The sequence below is a fragment of the Drosophila suzukii genome, chromosome 3 (assembly GCF_043229965.1).
Source record: "Drosophila suzukii chromosome 3, CBGP_Dsuzu_IsoJpt1.0, whole genome shotgun sequence".
Taxonomy (NCBI): domain Eukaryota; kingdom Metazoa; phylum Arthropoda; class Insecta; order Diptera; family Drosophilidae; genus Drosophila; species Drosophila suzukii.
Window position 1 is genome coordinate 36,802,304 of NC_092082.1, and position 10,481 is coordinate 36,812,784.

Consider the following 10,481-nt stretch of genomic DNA (forward strand, 5'->3'; position numbering starts at 1 on the left):
TTGAATTTCTTCATAGTTCCGCTCGATTGTATGGATACTCGTATGATCATCGGCGAGGAATTGTGTTTGCAAGCAGAAATATCATTCGGTCCAAGTGGTTTACGTGTGCGAAATTTAAATAATCTTTGCGAAGAGAACATCCCATCTATCTTGCTAAAAATTGACACGGTTATTAACAACGATGAACTTGATATAAACGAAGCAGCTGGTGAGTGCGCGAAGCAAGAAGTAAGTGAACTAATAATGAATTACAAGCCGCTTAAATCGAAGTCGACAAACATTGAAATGAAAATCCTTCTAAACAACGAATCGCCAATTTTCTCGCGTCCGCGCATATTCGCTTTTGCTGAAACGAACGTTATCGACGAACAGATCGAGGAATGGTTGGACAAAGGTATAATCGAGGAGTCCGACTCCGAATTCACAAGCCCGGTGGTGCTTGCGAAGAAAAACGACGGATCGGAACGTCTCTGCGTAGATTTCAGGCGTATAAACAAGGTAATCGTAAAAGATCATTTTCCGTTGCCCCTGATTGACGACCAGCTCGACCGCTTGCAAAAAGAGTTCGTATTCAGCACAATCGATTTGCGGAATGGCTTTTTCCATGTGCCAGTCGCCGAATCTAGCAGGAAGTACACCACATTCGTGACGAAGAGTGTGCAATTCTAATTCCTAAAGGTGCCTTTTGGTTTGTCAAACTGTGTTTCAGAGACACATAAATGCGATTTTCCGAACTCTGTCCCGTAGAGGAATCGCTCTCCCTTATGTAGACGACATAATTATCCCAGCGAAGGACGAAAAGGAGGCGGTGTCGAATCTCAAAGAAGTTATATCAACTTGCAGCGAATATGGTCTCGAGCTTAACCTAAAGATATGACATTTTCTGCAGACCCGTATCCAGTTCTTAGGTCACATTATCGAAAACAAAACCATTTCTCCGACTCCTCAGAAGATCGACGCAGTTTCAAATTTTAAGACGCCACAGAACCTAAAGCAGCTAGAAAGTTTTCTAGGTCTCACAGGATACTTTAGAAAGTTTATCCAGAATTATGCTCTGATTTCGAAACCCTTGACTGACCTTACCAAAAATAAATTAAAAATTTGTTATTGGCCCTGATGAAGAGAACGCTATTGAATCCCTAAATAAATACCTGACTTCCAAACCTGCTTTAGCTATTTACAACCCGAAGTACGAAACCGAGGTACACACTGACGCCTTCATAGACGGGTTTGGCGCCGTGCTTTTGCAGAAATCAGCTGATGACGGCCAATTTCACCCAGTCTACTTTATGAGTAGGAAAACCACGGATGCGCTGCGTAAATATTCCAGCTACGAGTTAGAGGTGCTAGCGATCATCGAAGCTATAACCAGTTCATAGTTTATCTCCTTGGCATCCCAATCAAGATTGTCACCGATTGCAATGCATTCACCAAGACGCTGGACAAGCAAAGTCTGTGTACTAGAGTGGCACGTTGGGTATTATTGCTTCAAGAGTACGACTACAAAAGTCGAACACCGTTCTGGTACACGTATGAAGCACGTTGACGCTCTCTCCAGATACCCAATATTGACCATCGTTGACGACTCCGTAGCCCTTGGTTTTAAACAAGCTCAAGAAAAAGACGAAGACTTGAAGGCTATCTGCAAAATAATCAAAGACTCTGACTCACCCTACGACGACTATTTTCTTAAGTCCGGAATCTAATACAAGACAGTCAACGACGCAGAACTTCTTTTTGTCCCCAGAGACATGGAAAGACAGATCATAGCCGGAGCGCACGACCGAGGACATTTCGCCGTCAAAAAGACGAATGAGATGATTTACAATGAATATTTCATCCAAAACATTGACGAAAAAATCAAGAAATTCATCGACTGCTGTATTCCGTGCATTTTAAGCAGCCGCAAGCGTGGCAAGCAGGAGGGCTGTCTGCATCCATTGCACAAAGAAGACTTTCCATTGCACACCTGCCACATCGACTTCTTAGGTCCACTAGATTCTACAAGCAAGAATTACAAACACATACTCGCCGTCATCGATTCTTTTACGAAGTTCTGCTGGCTTTACCCTACAACGACCGCAACCGAAGTCATTACAAAGTTACGAGGACAAAGTAATGTGTTTGGTAACCCAGCTTGTATCATTTCGGATCGAGGTTCAGCTTTCTTAGCCCAAGATTTAACGGACAAGTGGAACGACTCAATGCCATAATTATCCCAGTTTTGTCAAAACTCAGTGTGGATGATCCTACAAAATGGTACAGACACGTTGATCGAGTTCAACAAGCCATCAACTCTACTTTTTCGAGAAGCATCAACGCCACACCTTTTGAGCTTCTAATCGGTGTCAAAATGAGAAACAAAGATGACCATCAGCTCCATGAGCTAATCAACAACGAAACCATAGCGCTGTTTCAGGACTCTCGAAACGAGAGCAAAATCACAAATTTTAAAGCTTCAATCGGAAAACAAAAAGACGTACAATCTGCGACGCAAACCAGCAAGGCTTTACAACGTTGGCGACATGGTAGCCATAAAGCGCACACAATTTGGCGGAGGTCTCAAATGAAAGCCGAAGTTTTTGGGTCCTTACCAAATCACGAAAGTCGTGCACAACAACGCCTACGATGTCCAGAAAGTCGGCAACTCAGACGGTCCAAAAATTTCTTCAACCTGTGCCGAATATCTCAAGCCATGGCCCACCCACGATGACAACGACGAAACATTCGAGGCGAATGTTTGATCAGAATGGCCGAATGTGGGAGTCATACTACGAGAATCACCCTAACAGTCCCGATCTAGACAACGAGAACGACGAGCAGTAACACACATTCCAGAAGAAGACGACCCAAAAGAAGTAAAGGACGAGAACAACGACGATAGGACGAGATCGACGAGTAGAGGCAGTATTTGACTAGATCTGATCCAAAGAAGACGTGCTTGTGTGAAAAGCAAAACGACGCGACGACGGTCTTAATTATACTCACACTTTTCAATACCACATTTAATCATTTAAATAAATACTTAAACTTATATACTTTAAAAATAATAAAAACCCCACATATATATATATTTAAATTATCTTGGACGTTGATGCACTATGGTCAGTACAAACAAGTGGCCCTACGACACCAAGCGATGCTGGTTACGCGCGGAGCCATTCACCGTTTTTGGCAAGTAAACAAAATCGCGGACAAAGAAAAAGACAATGTAAAAGCAAAGCGAGATTAAAATACGCCACCTACCGGCGGTAGACAGATTTAAGCGTTATGGGCGTTAGAGCGGGCCTGGCAAATTTTGTTTGGATCAATCGATAGGTGTCGATGAAACCAATACATTTCAGTTAACATTTTGTATATAGCATGAAAACTATGGGCGTCACAGGCTTGGACGGCTTGTGGGCGTTAGAGTGGGCTTCTGTTAAAATTTTTATTCTAGCATTATAACTGTAGGAGCCACAGTTTTGGGCGGTTTGTGGGCGTAAGAGTGGGCGTGGCACATTGCTGAAACAAACTTGCGCTGCGTAAGAAGCTCAGGAATCTGGACGCCAAATCTCAATAGCCTAGCTCCCATAGTTTCCGAGATCTCAGCGTTCATCCGGACAGACAGACGGACAGACGGACATGGCTAGATCGACTCGGCTAGTGATCCTGATAAAGAATATATATACTTTATGGGGTCGGAAACGCTTCCTTCTGCCTGTTACATACTTTCCGACGAATCTAGTATACCCTTTTACTCTACGAGTAACGGGTATAAAAAAATACAGGTAAAAATACGAATAGACAAAATACATCAAGTAAAACTAATTAGTTACTAGGGAGGATAGTATTATTGATTTGAAGATAGGAAGTGAGTCAGTAGTAGATATTAGATGATATAGTCTATTATAATCATTGCAAAGTACTCTAAAAGGCTCATGCATTGCGTAATTAGAGATACAGTGATTTAATACTAAAGGAATATAGTTTCTAGTGAGTCTATTTGGCACATTAAAATGCAGGCGACCCAGTAACTCGGGACTCTCTACATCACCATGAATAAGATTTCTAAAGAACGTAATACCAAGTTTCACGGTTAAATAACGATGGTAAGTTAATTAGAAGTAGTCTACTAGAGAAGGATGGTAGTATTAGGCTTGTATCCCAGTTAAGTCTCCGTAAGGCAAATATTAAGAAGTTTTTTTGCACAGACTCAAATGCGAATATTGTTTTCTATTTCGTTCTCTGCGAGAATGCAAGCATTAGTGGCAAGTCGAACTGCAAGCTAGAAACTACAACCAAACGGAATAGAAACCAAATAAAAAAAAATGTTGCGAGTAATAATCGTCACAATTATTTTCCTATTCGTTTTGAACTCAGGGAATTGTAATCCCGTAATTCCTGTTCCAAATTCGATTTCTGTTTTAAATATCGCAAATACAAAACGAGTAGAATTTAATTTAACCCCATCAAACAATGTAAACCTCTCATTCGAGTTGATGAGCCAACCAATAATAACAACAGCCAGGACAACAACAACAAAAAACCATCGAGTTGATTGAATTGTCAACTATATCGCCCACAACAACAACAACAACAGCAGAAACAGCCTATGATGATGGCGACAATGACGACGACAGCAATAACAACAACAAAGATGATTAATGATGATGGTTTAACAACCAAAGGCAATCAAATTGTTTCAAACAAACCAAACAGAAAAAGAGAAAAATATTGGAGGACATTCTATATACACTTTAATCTACAATATAAACCCTTCAGTTCCAAAAAAAAAGTTTCACTTGTGAATCACCTTGGGAATCACCTGGGACATATCCTCGTGCACAAGTGAAGAACAAGTGACGCTCCATATAGAAAATTGTATGGGATGTCCGCATTTTCACAAGTGAAAATTCAAATGAAAATTTTTCGAAGTCCTACGGGATTCCACTTGTTCCTTATACTCATTTTTCGTATGGCCTGTCACGTGCCGGTGACTCGTCCCAAGTGAATCACTCGGGAAAATCAAAATTTTTCCTTGAGTTTTCACTTGTGAAATCACTTGCAAGGGACACGTCCCAAGTGAATCACTTGGGAAAATCAGAATTTTTCCTTGAGTTTTCAATTATAAAAAAATAGAATTTAAAATACATACACATTTAATTTCATTTTAATTAATTTTAATTATACAGTATTATTAAGATTTTCAAAAATTGTACAGTTATTATTTCTGTGTTTTTGCTTGGTAAGTTTATTTTTAACATTAGTCATTGCCTTTCTTAAACCTTTGTCCGGGTCCTACGAATCCTTGGCCAACGCTCCTGAAAAAATTCATGGGCATATGTTGAAAAATGCGTTTTATTTGTTTATTTGTATATTTACCTTTTAGAGCTGTGTTTCACCCTTTGCAGGATTTTTATTGGCGAAAAACATTTCATCATCCACTTCCGGCTAACGGAACCCATTGAATACCTTAATACTTTAAACTAAGATCAATGCACAACATCTTCAACTTAATGTAACACTTACCTGACTTTATTATTTTCAGTTTAAAAAACGAAAGAAGTAAATCTGCTGCGCACAATTTAAATGGCTTGCTTCTCTTTCAGTAACTCAAACAAAATGCAACAATTCTTTCTCTCACCCCTTTACATGATTTCTTTTAATTTCTCTTCGCTGTTGGCGCGTGCCACTGCACCTATACTCTTCCTAAAGCGAAAAATATCCGACTACATAATTTTTACTTTTTTGAGTAAAAAATACAAAATGAATTCTTTAAAAATGGTACTACTAAAATGGTTTAAATATTTAAATAAATTTTAACGAACTTAATTTCTATAACTTAACTAAAAAATTATATTGTAATATTAATGTATAATACGTAAGCATAACATTAAAAGAAAATTCAATTTACTTAATTTTACTATAATTAAATAATTTACTTTTATGAAGCAATATTAGTTGATTTTTTTTTATATACAATAATGCTCATAAAATATTAGGACATTCACATTTCGCTGCGCGACTAAAATTTTTCCGTCGAAATATTGGTCGCTAGCCGAACATAACGGAGAGACTCAAAAGAAATAACGGACCTGCCGAAATTTGTCTCTGAGAGCGCCGAGTGCAGGCAGATTATAAGACAAAGAATGAGAGGGAAGCTCCGAATATCTGTCTCTTTATTGCACGACCGTTTTCGTAGGCAGTCTTCTACGCTGCGCCGACTGCTCTGCTGACGTCAACAGCGGCACAGCGTTTTAGGCACAACAAAAAAACAAAAAAAGCTTTTTGCCTTGAGCCATGTCACCGCGTCCCTACTGCAGAACTGAAGGGAATCTTCGCGTATATCAGTTCGTTGTTTGTATAACAGCAATTATGAGAAGAGAACTTTAAATATAAAATGTACTCAATATTTTGAAAGAACAATAATTGAACGTGTAATGGGGAACGGTGAGATTGAGCAAACAGTTGTCGAAAAAAGCCCCGACACACAGCAAGATATACTCAATGCAAACATCAACAAACTGAACATATGACAATCAGTTGAGAGAGAGCAAGAGAGCGAGCGCGAGGTCGATGGCAACGATACAGTACAAGAACAAAAAAAAATATTTTATATATATACCTAATAGATATACTTTATGCATGCATATACTTAAGCACAATTCTGTAAAACTAGTTGTTAAGCAATCGCCCGAGGGGAAAGTATATAATCATTCCCACACACACAATAAATATATAACATAAAAGAAAAATACTTTAGGTTTGACCTTGTTGTAAACGAAACATTGACTATCAAAGTAAATTTAATTTTTGAACTTAATACCGCATTTCTGGAACTGAGTCAACAACAACAACAACATCGACAGCAGCAAAATCAACATGCGAGTACCTCGACTATCAGATACCCGTTACTCATCTAATGGGACCAAAGGAAAACGGAGATATGCAAGCAGCAAAGCGAGATTGAAATGCGCCACCTACCGGCGGTATACAGATTTAAGCGTTATGGGCGTTAGAGTGGGCGTGGCTAATTTTTTAGATCAATCGACAGGTATTGACAAGACCAATACATTTCAGTTAAAATTTTGTATATAGCATGAAAATTGTGGGCGCCACAGGCTTGGGCGGCTTGTGGCCGTTAGAGTGGGCGTGGCAAACTTTTGTTTGGGTCAATCGATAGGTATTTACGAGAACAATACATTTCAGTTAAAATTTTTATTTTAGCATCAAAACTGTAGCAGCCACAGTTTTGGGCCGTTTGTGGGCGTTAGAGTGGGCGTGGCAATCTGCTAAAAATAAACTTGCGCTGCGCAGGAATCTTTGGAATCTGCATGCCTAATCCCAGTATTGTAGCTTGTATAGTTTCCGAGATCTCAGCGTTCATACGGACAGACGGACATAGCTAGATCGACTTAGCTAGTGATCCTGATCAAGAACATACTTTATGGGGTCGGAAACGCTTTCTTCTGCCTGTTACATACTTTCCGACGAAACTAGTATACCCTTTTACTCTACGAGTAACGGGTATAAAAAAATAACGGGATATTGGAGGAATAATTGATTCGCCAACTGTTATTAGTAGATATTTCAAATAACAATACTCGAGAACTGCTATCAATGTTCGATGCAGTTATCACAGCGATTTCAAAAACAAACAAACAAACAAGTACCTCGGCTATCAGATACCCGTTACTCAGCTAAATAGAGATATGCAAGTAGCAAAGCGAGATTAAAATGCGCCACCTACCGGCGGTATACAGATTTAAGCGTTATGGGCGTTAGAGTGGGCGTGGCAAATTTTTTTTGGACCAATCGATAGGTATTGTCGAGACTAATACATTTCAGTTAAAATTTTTTATCTAGCATAAAAATTGTGGGCGTCACAGGTTTTCGCGGCTTGTGGGCGTTAGAGTGGGCGTGGCATATTCGCGTAACAAACTTGCGCTGCGTATAAGGCTACGGAATCTAAATCTGAAATCCCAATTCTCTATCTTTGACAGTTTCCGAGATATCCACGTTCATATTTACGATTTTTTGAAGTTTGTGGGCGGTTTATGGGCGTTGGGGTGGTTTTTTTTGGGTCAATCGATAGGTATTAATGAGAACATTACATTTCAGTTAAAATTTTTATTCTAGCATCAAAACTGTAGGAGCCACAGTTTTGGGCGGTTTGTGGGCGTTAGAGTGGTGTTTGCCACGCCCACTATAACGCCCACAAACCGCAAAACCCTGTGACGCCCACAATTTTCATGCTAGATAAAAATTTTTAACTGAAATGTATTGGTCTCGTCAATACCTATCGATTGATCCAAAAAAAAATTTGCCACGCCCACTCTAACGCCCATAACGCTTAAATCTGTATACCGCCGGTAGGTGGCGCATTTTAATCTCGCTTTGCTGCTTGCATATCTCCATTTAGCTGAGTAACGGGTATCTGATAGTCGAGGTACTCGACTATAGCGTTCTCCCTTGTTTTTTATTCAATTGATAGGTACTGAGGAGACTAATACATTTCAGTTAAAATTTTTTATCTAGCATGAAAATTGTGGGCGCCACAGGCTTGGGCGGTTTGTGGGCGTAAGAGTGGCCGTGGCATATTCGCGTAACAAACTTGCGCTGCGACAAGGCTACGGAATCTAAGTCTGAGATCCCATTTCTCTATATTTGATAGTTTTCGAGATATCCGCGCTTATATTTACGTTTTTTTTTAAGTTTGTGGGTGAATCGATAGGTATTAATGAGAAAAATACATTTCAGTAAAAATTTTTATTCTAGCATCAAAACTGGAGGAGCCACAGTTTTGGGCGGTTTGTGGAAGATAGAGTGGGCGTGGCACATTGCCGAAACAAACTTGCGCTGCGCAGGAATCTTAGGAATCTGCATGCCTAATCCCAGTATTGTAGCTTCTATAGTTTTCGAGATCTCAGCGTTCATAAGGACAGACGGACATGGCTAGATCGACTCGGCTAGTGATCCTGATCAAGAATATATATACTTTATGGGGTCGGAAACCCTTCCTATTACATACTTTCCGACGTATGTAGTATACCCTTTTACTCTACGAGTAACGGGTATAAACATTTCGAATTTATTGCCATCCAAGCAATAGCAACCATCAACAACAGTTTAAGAAAAGTTATTTGTTTGAGCGAGACTTTAACGATTATGGTGAAAGCAACCCCCCACCCCAAAACGCTCAGTCGCAGAGAAACATCGGAACGTAACACATCAATGATTACGAGCAGGATTTGCATATGAATATTCAATAAATACGAGAACCATAACAACAACGTAAAACTATGCCGTTTACAAAAAAAAAATTATTGATTTCATTCAAAAATATCTAAACATTCTGTCGCCTGAGGATAAGGAAAAATTTAAAAGTATACATATGCGACGAACATATTAAAAACTTGATTATCACCTTTAATCAAATCGTAAAGCATAAAGAGATGAACACAATTGATGATAATGAGGATACAACAATATTCTAAGTACATTCAGCAAAAATTGATTGATGAACATGACGCACTACAAATAATGACTTCCTATCTAATTTTGTATGTATATCGATATATATTTACACTCTGCATATGCCCTACAATTTTTTTCTTTGTTTTATTTTAGGTCAACGTCGTCTATCTGAAGTTTTCCTGTGGATTTGTTCTACAGAGAGAGAGATTCATTCTCAGTTAGATTACTATTTCTTTGTTTAATTTATCAATTTCCTTTGCATACAAAGTAATACAAAGGAAATTGATAAATTAAACAAAGAGAGATTGCGATCTGAAAAGTAAAGACAGAAAAGTAAAAAATTTATTGGATGTTTGAATTCAATTTAGTATGTCTGAAATTTTTAAGCATTTAAAAAGCATTTAGCAGAATACAAAAAAAATGAATTCTTGCTTTTTGTCATTATTGTTGTGTGGAGTCATTATAATTATTAGAATTGACTCGATTCAAAAAAAAAGAAAATTCTATACAATAGTAGAAACTCCCTCGACAACAACAACAACAACCACATCCTTGGCGACAGAGGAAACTCCCTCAACAACAACAACAACCACATCCTTGGCGACAGAGGAAACTCCCTCAACAACCACATCCTTGGCGACAGAGGAAACTCCCTCAACAACAACAACAACCACATCCTTTGCGACAGAGGAAACTCCCTCAACAACCACATCCTTGCCGACAGAGGAATCTTCCTCAACAACAACAACAACAACCACATCCTTTGCGACAGAGGAAACTCCCGCAACAACCACATCCTTGGCGGCATAGGAAACTCCCTTAGCAACAACAACAACCACATCCTTTGCGACAGAGGAAACTCCCTCAACAACAACAGCAGCAATACAAACAACTGATATGGCAGCATTTGATATTGATTGAACTATGGGTATATTGTAAACATTATGTTTACGTTATTGTTAATCTTTATGATAATTTATTTGGTTATAACATTTTTTCAATTTATATATTCGCAATATACA

At 38.9% G+C, this 10,481-nt stretch overlaps 1 long non-coding RNA gene across 1 annotated transcript; it reads right to left on the reverse strand.

Annotated features, from left to right (window-relative positions):
* Positions 1-5,142: 5,142 nt before the first annotated feature.
* LOC136117539 (uncharacterized) lies at positions 5,143-5,591 on the reverse strand. The gene is made up of 3 exons (XR_010655066.2): positions 5,512-5,591; positions 5,365-5,454; positions 5,143-5,303 (listed from the first exon to the last, which is right to left on the reverse strand). It is a non-coding gene; the product is annotated as an uncharacterized lncRNA (long non-coding RNA).
* Positions 5,592-10,481: the final 4,890 nt, after the last annotated feature.